General features: G+C 37.9%; 1 protein-coding gene across 10 annotated transcripts in view; it reads right to left on the bottom strand.

The window, feature by feature from the left end:
- CSGALNACT1 (chondroitin sulfate N-acetylgalactosaminyltransferase 1) overlaps positions 1-12126 on the bottom strand; it is a 299127-nt gene that overhangs the window by 124557 nt on the left and 162444 nt on the right. For 3 of the 10 annotated variants that reach the window (XM_074329587.2, XM_074329582.2, XM_019742119.3), the window contains exon 3: positions 2312-2403. The exons of 3 other annotated variants lie outside the window; for them this stretch is intronic. The gene's annotated coding sequence lies outside the window, so the exon portion shown is untranslated. Of the gene's footprint in view, positions 1-2311; positions 2404-11062; positions 11216-12126 lie in introns of those variants that run through there. 4 more of the 10 variants (XM_074329583.2, XM_074329585.2, XM_074329584.2 and 1 more) reach the window with 2 other exon arrangements.

Here is a 12126-nt window from a genome sequence, read left to right as displayed (position 1 = left end):
GAACATAAGCATAAGAATATTCACAACTGCATCATTTGTACTCTCCAAACCATTAACAACCCTAAGAAGTGAATAAACCTGTCATATTTTCATTCAATGAGATACTATATGGCAGTGAAATGGAACAAGCTATTCTGGACACAACAAAATAAATGCATCTTACCAACCCAAAGTAGAGCAAAGAAGAAACAAAACATGTACAGCCTGACTCCAGGTCCAGGATTCAAAAATAAGCAAAACCAAATGACATTACTTAAAGAGTGATGAGATTATTTTTTAAAGCAAGGAAACTATTATCATAAAAAGAAGAAGAGTGGTTACTTGTGGGAGCGGGAAGAGCTGTGATCAGGAAGGGACTGTGGAAGGCTGTGGACAGTCTGGCAATGTTCTGGGTTACACAGATGTTTGCTTTCTAATTATTCATAAACCTATACAATTATAGTCTGTGGACTTTTTTTGTACATCTGTTGTATTTTATATTGAAAATAAGTCTGTAAATTTTAGAGCTTCATTTGGGGCTATATTGAATAAATGTTTCATTAGCAGAAACAAGTACAATTAGAAAGGAGAATGATATAAAATAGACTAAGAATAAGAGTAGATGCTATTTCCTATGTATTAGTCCCTCTTCTTGGTCCCACTGGGCTCTTCACTTGGAAGCCCTCCATTGCATCACAGAGCCTATGAAAAACTTTATATCCGAGTGCTGCTTTCATCTCCTGCTAGAGTTCACTTCAATCCATTGTGCTGTGTGGTACAATGATCAGGATCTATGTGCAAGCCTTTCCTTCCTTTATAAGGGCAAAGAGAGAAGTGGGGAGGGGAGGGGCAGGCAGCATAAAAGATTGACCCCATTTGCCTTCTAACTAGAAACTATCACAAGGCCAAAAGCAAAAAGCATTCGCTGTGAAGCTAATTCTATTTGCAGTAAATCAATAGGGTGAGGAAGGCCAATGGAAGCAACAGATGGCTGCAGTGAGAGGAGAAGCCAGCAGGGACCAAGGAGGCAAGAAAATAAGGGGACTGTGAGCCAGAACAGGGCCCAGAAGGGTTAGGGAGGAATCATTGCTATTCCAGCATCAGGCTCCCTATTTCCCCCATTTCTCACTCCTGATCCCTAGAATATCTTGACCTTCCTTCATCCTGCATCCCAAAGCCTCTGCTCACCTGACCCGTGAGGGCTGAGGGGGCAAGAGCTGCTGTGGCCCCTCTCCGAGCACTGCCATCCTGCCACAATCCTCAGTCTTCCTACAGCCGAATTAGAAGCTGGGATTCTGGTGAGTCATATCAAATGGAGCTCAGGCTTTAAGATATTTCATTCAATCTTCAACTTTGAAAAGGTTATTCATGGTCATTTAAAGTATGTTTTCTTATTAGGCTAATTTGCTCATTTCATAAAAATTCTTTAGGCTCACACGCAAAAAAAAATATTTTGAAGTTCCCATTTACACAGAGCAGTAATGAACCCCGCCCCCCAAAAAAGTCATTTGCAACATACAGAAGGAACCAGCAAATCATAAATGACCTGGAGTTACCTTTCACTGCTCCCACTCTATGAAAGCCCAACCTCCACCCTCTACATCCATCATCCAAAGTGCCCAGTCCAACTGTCACTGTCATCTTCCTTAAATCGACACCCTCTCTGCTATTCCCCCAGCCACTGCTCTATTTCAGGTCCTCGTTCTCGGGCTCTACCATCACTTAACCACAGTATCCTCATAAGCACTCTCCCTGCCTCCAGTCGTTTTTTTTAAATCTACATTCAGGGTCACTGGACCAAGCTTCCTAACCACAAGTCTGCTCAGACCCCGCTAAGCCTCAGACGGATTCACTGACTCTCCAGAGCTCACAGACGGTTAAGCCAACTTGCAATAGCACTCAAAGGCCTTTGACCTACCCTCTCAGCCTCTTCCCCACCACGCTGCTCGCCACAGCTGCTGCTCTCCCCTCCCTGACTCCAAGCCTGGAAGGTGTGCCTCTACTGCTCTACTCACCATACACCTGCTCCTTCAAATCACATTCCTTCCACTGGGAACTCCTCCGCCTTCATTTGATCCTGTGTTCTGTTCACCCGCAAGACTGTTTAAATTCCAGGTGAAGTATTTTTTTCACTTACCATGTCCACAGCCATACTCTTCATTTTCCTCCAAATATCTGCTCCTGCCTTAGGCTTCCCTGTCTCAATACATGGGGCTACCATCCACCTGGTTGCTCAAACCAAAAAGCTAGGACTCATCCGTGATGCCTTTCTTCCTCTCCCCCCATTTGCAGTCCATCAACAGTCCTGTTAGAACGGCCTCCAGAATCTTACCCAAGTGATGCCTTCTCTCCGCCCCAGCCACAGCCTCCTCTGCTTTAGTTCTGTGATCCCTCACCTCTTCTCCACAAAGGAAGCAGAAAGACCTTTTAAAAACACAAAGCCGATCACATCATTCCCCTTTTTAAAGGACTCTGCTGACACACCATTGATTTTAAAATAAAATTCCTTTACTTTTCAAAACCCTGAATTACCATGCTGGCTTCGTATTAGGATTCCCTTGGGAACAAAACAAAACAAAACAACAGCAGCAATGAAAATGGATACCAGGTTCCACCCTCAGAGATTCAGGTTTAATTTGTCTGGGGTGAGATCCAGGTAAGTTTTTAAAGTTCCTACAGATGTTTCTAATGTGAAGCCTGGGCTAGAACCACAGAACCACGTGACCAGCCCTAACTCCCTCTCTGACCTCATGTCTTCCCAGACCATTCACCCACTGTGCTTCATTATTCGGTTCCTCAGCGAGGTCAAGCTTATTCTTTCCTCGCTGCTTTTGCAAGAGCTATTCCCACTGCCTTGTATGTTTCTGCACCCTATCTAGCCCATCCAAAAGGCTCACTCTTTCACATCCAATCCTAATTCATCTTAAATATCACCTCCTTAAAGAGGCCCTCTTGGATCACACCATCAAAAGAAGCCATAGATCACTCTAGCATATTTTATTTTAGTTTCCTGCATAGCACTATCATTCTCTAATATTTCCCTTGTTCAGTTATTGTCTATCTTCCCCACTAGAACATAATAAACGCCATGAAGATAGAATCCTTATCTGTGTTGCTCATCAGTTTCCCAAGTTCCTACAACGGTGTCTGACACGTAGGAGGAATTTGGTAAATATCTGTTGGATAAATGAGTGACAAGCAAGTGAACATGTCCAGGGCACCTCTATCTATCATGTCACACTGTGCTTTGCCAATAGAAGGAGCTCAATGAGTCCGTTCCACTTCAGGAACTGAAAATAACCATTGTATTACAAATTTGGCTAAACTCTAAAGATAATAGTCATCCTTACCGAAAAATATCATTTTCCTATCTTATAAAGAGAGAATAAAGTATTACTTTAAAGACTAAAATCCAACTTTCAGAAAAGTTCTAAAATTGATGAACATCATACAAAAAAATAACCAGTCTATCTGCCCCCCTAGTGAGTAAATTTAAAATAAAGTAACCTTTCAATTTTCTCTGACATAAACTGTCTCCTCTCTAGGCAACATAGCACGGCTGCTTACTCGCCAAGCTACAGCTACTACATTCTTCAACATGTAAATTTTCTAAATTAAATCTTTTAACCTATTAACATATTTATGACATTCATTTACATAATCAAGTTGTTAGAGATACCTTTCAAATTCAAGGTCCTCTAATAATCCATTTTAGTGACAATAAACAGGAAGTTCAAAGGTTAACCGTGAGAGATATTCAAATATTATTTTCTCTACTTCCACTTACTGGGTACTAAAAATAGAGGCACCTCTATTCATACATTAAAGAAATTCAAGGTTGATCTAGTCTCTCATTGCCCATTTCAAGATATATTGAGAAAATCATCATCATCAAAAAATAGCTTCTATTTTTTAGTGGGCTGAATGGCAGTCTCCAAAAGGATATGTCCACAACCTAATGTCTAGAATCTGTGAATATTATTTCTCATGGCAAAAGAGTGAATATTACCTTATATAGCAAAAAAAATGATTAAATTAATAATCTTAGGAGGAGACGCCTATACTGGATTATCCTGGTAGGCCCTAAATGCAATGTATTCATGTATCCTTGTACGAGAGGCAGAGGGGTTTTGACACGGAAGAGGAGGAGGCAATGTGATAAGATGGAGTGAGGCTGCCAAAAACCAACAAATGCCTGGAATTTCCAGAAGCTACTAGAGACAAGAAATATATTCTCTCCTAGAGCCTTCAAAGGGAACACAGCCCTGCTGACACCTTGATTTTAGGCCTCGTTTAGCCTCCAAAACGGAGAGAGTAAATTGATGCTGTTTTAAGCCTCCCAGTTTGAGGTCATTTGTTACAATAGCCACAGGAAACCAAAACACACTTAACTGATAATTAATATGTACTAGACATTATGAAAAGCATGACATAAGAAATTTGACAGCTATCAAAAAAAAAAGTTTTGCTATCGAAGTAAATAAATTTCTTTAACATTTACATTTTAAATAAGTACAATTTAAATATATTCAATTTCCACTTTGCAGAAAAGATCTAGACTATGGTGCTCCACTGTCATTATTTGAAGCCACGCACTTGATGTCTCTATAAGGTAATTTCCCATCTGAAAATATAAGATTAAAATTCTTGATTCTCTCAAGGTTGTAGAAATAATGTGAAAATAAAAGGATGACAACAGCTATCTCTCAAAGATTCATAGAGGCTTAGAGTTAAAATAACCCTTGAAGAGTATTTAATGTCAACCCTCATTCTAGGGAAGGGAACACAAAGGCTCATGAAGGTGAGGCCCTTGACATGAGACAGCCAGAAACATTCCAGTTACCTCGATTTTGGCTCAGAGTCCTGTGCCCAGCAATGACTGTCTATAGAAGGATGAGGATGATATTCTCGATTCACCCATACTCTGCCTTCTTCCACCAGTAACAGGGCTGAGCTTTCTCTTATTCAATGCAAACACCTAGTCAACTTCAGGGCTAATGGCAAAACGTCAGGTTGAGATACAGATTGTTTCAACTGAAAAGACTCAAGCCTAGGCTTGATTGGGGGGGAGGGGAGGAGGGCACCGAATGACAAAACAAAAACTTAAAATGTACTGTGATGATAATGAGCCAGTCCTTGCTCAGAACCAGATTTCCACCAGCACAAAAAGGAAGCCTTAGGCAATTGTAAAGATCAATTCTTGCAGTGTCAATTAGCCAAGAAAGAAAGTGAAAGGATCTGCCTGGAACCCATCCCAGGTAGTAAACAATCTAAAAGATAGGTCTTAATGAGTGTGAGTCACTATTGCCATCTTTTCACTAAAGAGACAGTGTGTGATAAAAACCATCATCCAATCAGGATAAACAATCTTAACAAGTGGGGATAGGAAGCAACTTCCTTAATCTAATGAAGGGTATTTACAAAAACCCTACAACAAGCATCATACTTATTGGTGAAATGTTAAAAGTTTCCAATAATAAGATAAGGACACCCACCATCACTTCCCTTCAACACTATACTCAAGATCTCAGCTTATGCAGTAAGACAAGAAAAAGAAATAAAAATGAAAAGGAATGGAAAAGAAGAAATAAAATTGTCATTATTTACTGATGTGTGATTACATGTATAAGAAATCCAAAAGAAAGTACAGATAAAATATTAGAATTAATAAGAGATTTAGCACAGTTGCTAGATTAAAAATTCAATATGAAAAAGTCAACTGTACTTCAAAGTACCAGCATAAAGACTTAGAAAATAAAATGTTTTAAAAAGATACCACTGACTATTCTATCAAATACATAAAATATCTAGAAATGGATTTAACAAAAGATGTGTAAAACCTATAGCAAGAAAATTATACAAATTTACTGAGTTTTCTAAAAGCAACTCAGGTGTGTGCATAGGTTTTAGTCACAACAAATGAAAGAAAAATAAAATAGATTTAATTATCACCATATCTTCTTAATCAAACATTGGTTTTTGAAATCTAGAGGTATCTTGATGTGTCACATAAAAATTCTGATCAGACAGTTGCAGTGTATGTTTTATTAGTGGAGGAGAATTCTTATCATTATTCCATGTTTTAACTAAACATTGAAGAAACATTTGAATTTCCACACTAAGTACTATATTAACTGTGCAAAACAAAAAGAATTTGTCCTATAGTTTTACAATGAACATAAAGAAAATCTTGTTGGAACATAAGACCTGAAGTAGCATTTTATGGATATATATAAAACCAACACATCTCAGATTCTACTAAGTCAATCCATTTAGAATAAGTGGTCCAAACCAATCGATATATTTTCAGGTCAGTTCATCCTTGCATAAGAATCATTTGAAATTTCTGCCTTATTTTTTAGGTGGAATGAACAACTTCCCTTAATGTGATATTTATAAAGTAGACTTCTCAAATTTCTCCATTAGCCTGAAAGCATCAAAAATCCAAGCATCAATGGTTAATTCCTTTGAGATAAGACACTACGCCTCTTGGAATCCATTTTTAAAGAAAAATACTTCTTGAAGGTGGTAACATAAATGAGTTACTATCCAATTTTAATACCAAACTTAATTTACCCAACTCAAAAGCAAGATTTTGGGGAATCAATTCTGACAATGTAGAAGAGAAAGGCAGGGCACTTTTAGGAAGACAGATCCAGAGTATCAAGTGCTTCCATTAGCCATATGGGTTGGCACAGTGAGGTATCCTGGAAAGTACAAAGTTAATGACATTACAGTGCTAAAGGAAAAATGAAAAGATGCTAGAGACAAGCATAATGTACTTGATAATTCAGCCAAGGAAGCAGTCCTGCTGTCAAGACACATTTGAGAGACTATCGATTATGGCACTTTACCATATCCTGACTTGCACTGCTGATGGCCTATTCTCTACAGCACCCTAGTGAAATATGGTAAACACGTGAAAGCAGGGGTTATGTTTTATTCTCTTATAGACCCCACAGCATAATAAAGCACTTTGAATACAACAGGTACTCAATAATATCATTTGATGAATTAAAAATTCATTTAAAAACCAATAACTGAGTTCTGGGGATATAAAAGTTGTATTTTTAAATTAGTGTATTTTTTAACATTAAAAGTTGGCTTTTGAAAATACTAAGTGTTGACAAAGATGTGGAACAATTGGAACTTGCATACACTGCTGGTGTGAGTCCAAGTTGATACAACCAATCTGGAAAACTGTTTATTAGTGTGTTCTAAAGATAAACATAGGCCCACTATATGACCCACTAATTCAAGAACAGATATATTTTCCAGAAAACATGTACAAGGATATTCAGAGCAGCTTTATTCATAATAGCCAAAAATTAGTAAGCACAAATTGTCCATCAAGACCATTAGAATGGATAGATGTAAAATGGATATACATACATTGTAGTATATTCATTCAATGGAATACTACATAGCAACAAAAAAAGAACAAACCACTGCCATATGCAACAACATAGATCAGTCTCACAGACACGGTGAAAGAAACCAGATACACAAGAGTACATATCTTACGGTGCCGTTCATATGAAATTAAAAAACTGGCAAAACTAATCTAAGATGTTAGATTAGAGGTCAGAATGATGGTTACCTTTGAGGGGAGGGATATTAAGTGTGAGACAGGGGTGAATAGGGAGGCTTTTGGTGCTAGATGTGTTTTAAATCTAAATCTTGATTTGTATTGTGATTACACAGGTATATTTCATTGAGCTGTACATTTAAGATTTGTGTACTTTACATAAATTACACCTCATTAAAAAGGTAATAAAAAATACTGGCTGTTTTCCAATGCTTAATATTTGTTTTAATCACTTTAATTATGGGAAGCCAATTTTCTTTAAACATATTTTTGCTCAAATTGGCTACAATTTGAGTGTCTGGACACTTGACAGGACCTTTTAGCCAATCAAATAAGGAATAGTACTCTCTCCCTTATACAGGTATAAAAGCTGTTCTGTCTCAGTAGTTTGCTCTTCATTAACATATAAAAAGAGCCCTCATCAAAATGCAGACATAGATAGAGAGCAAGAGGTAATGATGACAGGCGCAGATATGAGTAGCATCACCAACTTCATGATTGAAGGGCCCCCACAGGGTTGAAGGCAGTGGCTCACACGATCCCTGAGGTCTCCACTAATTTAATAAGACAGGTACAGTGATGTCTCTGATTCTGGAAGCTCTGTATTTTATATGCATGAAATACTCATGAATTAAACCCCCTGTCTTATATGAGCCAGTGCCTAGCTAAAGACCTGTTAATCAGAGAGTCATAGAAATCTAGAGTGGGAGGCACTGGAGAAAGTTATTATTGACATAGTCTGGTGTCTATATGGTGTAAGTACATAAGGTGATTGAGAGCAGTCAGCAATCAGAACCAGGAAAAGAGTCACTATCCACGACCACCTCTTTCTCCATTGACTAATGTAGCCAATATGGCATTTGCATTAAAAAGGTGTTAAACATATTTTAAGTTAATGATTAAGACAGAAAGGAGTTTTTTTGACAGTAACTCAAGATGAAAATTAACGATATTTGAAAAAATTCTATTGAAAAGCCACAGAGGACATTAGCTTTCACAACCAAAGTCCATGGAAAAAATGGCCTCAGCTATTTCAGCCACTGACTTTTCAGAGAACTTGAAAGCAACCTACAGTCCATCAACAAAATGGGAATAGAAACCTTTGCTCTTTTTACTACCAGGGAATAGCTGCCTGAAAAGCTCATAAAACACTTATAAAAGTGTTCTGAAAATAAGATCTAGCCAGACAACCAGCTCTAATGCATCTTTTGGAGCAAAAATTAATATAAGACCCAGTCTTACTTTACTATAATATAAGACCTGGTATAATATAATATAATATAATATAATATAATATAATATAATATAATACCAGGTCTTATATTAATTTTTGCTGATTGTCCGGCTAGGTCTTATTTTCGGGTAAACACAGTATGTGATAAATCTGAATTTCTTAGAAGATATTATACATTTTCTATGGGGCCTAGATAGATAAATTGGATTCATTTAAAAATCTTTAGATTAAAACTGTGTGCATTTTTACCAAAAATCAAGTCATTATATTATTTTCTTTCCCTTTAGCTGGCTTCCCTCATGAATGGGAACACATTCATTATATGTCACATCACAATTTCATATTAAATGACTAACTAACATCATCCACCATCAAGTGTTTTTCTCATATTGAAAGCAGTGAAATATGCCAGTCAACTGGAAAAAAAAAAAACCTCAGCAAGAACAACAAAAATATAAATACTTCCCCTTAAAATAGTCATCATGTTTATGTTCTTTTAGTTTTAGAGCTCCATCTCCTCACCCGCCACTGCACTGAAGAACCACTTCCCCAGAAGACCTACATGTTTATCTACAAAATTTCATCTCCCATGAAGAAAAGGATGAAAATTTTCAAATTCGTGCCACTAATTTTCTCCCTTTCCTGTCATTCTTCATGGGTATTATACAGTGATAGAAAAGTCGTATCTTAGGCTTATCACTGATTCTAACAGAAAAATCGCAGTAATTTTCAGAACACGTTAACTCAGGTAGTCAAGAAAGCAAAAAGCAACAAGATTCAAGAGTCCCTTCTAGGAAACTAGCCTTCCTGATATTAAGGGCCAATTATCAATAAATGGACAAAGGCTTCTTTAGCTAGCCAAAGAAATAAAGCCAAAGAATCACTTATTTGTACATATTACTCACAAAGAAAATATTTTAATTCAGCAAACATAATAAATCATTCCAATAGTTCAAACTAATTCTATTTACCAAGTGCAAATAAATAATTTTACCTTTTGGGAGGATAAAGTTTCAAGGCACACTTCCTATACAAAAGAAAGGGAACTGAATAGCAAATGCTAAAAATGGCGTTTTATAAGGATTATTAAATGTTTACACAACTTAATGTTTTGTTATTTGGGGTCACATATGACAATTAATACTCAAGTTCTTCGTGGTAGTCCATAAAATACAGAAGATAATTATTTTTCATTCTGTTCCAGTAAAGAGAAATAACGTGGAATGAGATATAGTTGAGTCCTTTTTCTAGAAAACTAACATAGTCCTAAAAAAATCATATTTAAAAAGCAAGAAGATACTACAAGAGATTCAGAGCCAAAACTGTACTTGTACAATCTGTGGAAATGACACTAAATGAGAAATACATAGAGGACAAAGGATGAAACGAACCAAAAGCTGGTTTGCACGCCCCACCAGTAGGTCATTTAAAAGGATACACTCCCACAGCTGCAGCCTCCCGAGTTTTACTTTGATTTCAAGACATGAAGAAGATGAAGTCAGCTTGGTTCATCCTCTCCTCACCCATCTAGACACAGCACATTAGCCCTGATCCATCCTTCCTTCAAACACTGACTGTCTGCATACCCAGTATGTTGAACAACCACACTGCAGAACGTAATCAAAACAGACCTTTTTCTCCCTCTGCCCTTCTAAATATCTGTCAGTGGGAGGTGGCCTTCCCTTGCTCCAAATGAAAACTTAGGCAGGTACTGGGTCCTTCTGTTCACTCTTAGGTAACTAGAGTCACTGAAATTCATAAAACCATTGTAATTTGGAAATTAGACTTCCCAGTCCCTTTGAATAATCAATACTCCAAATCTGATTTGGAGTTCCATCCCCCCTTCCAGGGCTAGGCTGGTTTCAGACCCAGATCATGGGGAACATGTGGGTCAGGCTTTCTTTTTTTTAGCTGCTGATCCCCTTGGGTGTGGGGATGCAAGGAAGGAGGAGGAAAAAGGAACAAGGAAGTTCTTACTAACCTGGTTCTGCTGGTATTATCCCATTCTCTGAGCCTGGCAGATATATGAAACTCATTCTTCTTTGTATGAGCTGCTTTAGTGAGCTCTTGGGAGATCTCATTGCTGGAAACCTCTCTCTTCCAGGTCCCTCGACCTGGACAAATGTATCTCAGTGCCATCAATCTCCACAACCCTTAAAATCTGGCATCCATTTCCAGCCTCTTGCTTCTGGGGGCCCTCTGACTGGCCTAACTTATCAGACAGAACCAAAGAAGACACACTGCTCTCATGTGTGACTCACCTTTCGTGCGCAGACAACAATCATTTAGCTTCTCTTGGCTCCACTAATGTTGCTGGTGCAGGCAGATGGCAACGCCAAAGCACAAAGCTACAGCCAGCCCATCACTGGCCACCTGAGATTCAGGAGCCCGATGGCACGGTACCCTCCAGCCATCCAGCCATAGAAATTTTGCTCCAAGGAGCTCACCCCCATCCCATGAGTTTGAGGTAAGAGGGCTGGCTGTACCTAAAATCCTCTCTCCTCTACACAGTCTGACCGGTTTAGAGCTATGGGGCTAGTTTTCAAAACGGTCTTGTCTGCCAACTCACACGTCTATTAAATTTGGATCCTTAGTGGAAAATATAATTTTAAAATTCCATTACACCTCTCCTTTATAACCAGAGTGGCCGAAGAGGCTCAACTTATTGAGTAATAAAACCAGTGGTTTTGTTTTCTCCAATAACTGCAACCACTAGCTGTACACTGTGTATCCCGCTGGAAAGGGAGCAGCTTTTATTCTCAGTCCATCCCAAAATGTGTTAGTCATTTCAGGCTATTCAAATAGTCTAGTATATGCAGCACCACCATGAAGTATTCTTATCTAAAAATAATTAAACCTGAATCTAATTGAGTTTCTAAATCTACTTACCAGCTTACAGGTAATATCGAGACAGAGAAAAAAGTTAAATGTCACCACTAGGAAACAATCAGTCAAGAGGGTGAAACTTTTTTTAGGACAAATGAATGCTTCTCCATCAAAGCAATGTCAAGAAGAAAAAAAGAGAGTGAAGTCGGGGAAAACTGCATAATAAAAGAGACATAAAACGTAGTATCCAAATGTGAAATGTGGGCCTTGATTACCTACAAATTTGAAAAGCAATGGTGAAAAGATATTTTGAAACACTTGGGGAAATTTAAATGTGGACTGGGTATTATATTATATTAAGGAATTAATATTAATTTTGTCAGAAACAATAATGGCATAATGGTTTTTCAAAAAAAGCCCTTATCTGTTGGAAATATACACAGAAGCATTTACACGTGAAATGACATAACGGCTAGGATTTGCTTTAAGATATCCCCAC

The sequence above is a fragment of the Rhinolophus sinicus genome, chromosome 16, assembly GCF_057876585.1.
Source record: "Rhinolophus sinicus isolate RSI-liver-muscle chromosome 16, RSI-T2T, whole genome shotgun sequence".
NCBI classification, from domain to species: Eukaryota; Metazoa; Chordata; class Mammalia; order Chiroptera; family Rhinolophidae; genus Rhinolophus; species Rhinolophus sinicus.
This window is presented reverse-complemented; position numbering and strand designations above follow the sequence as displayed.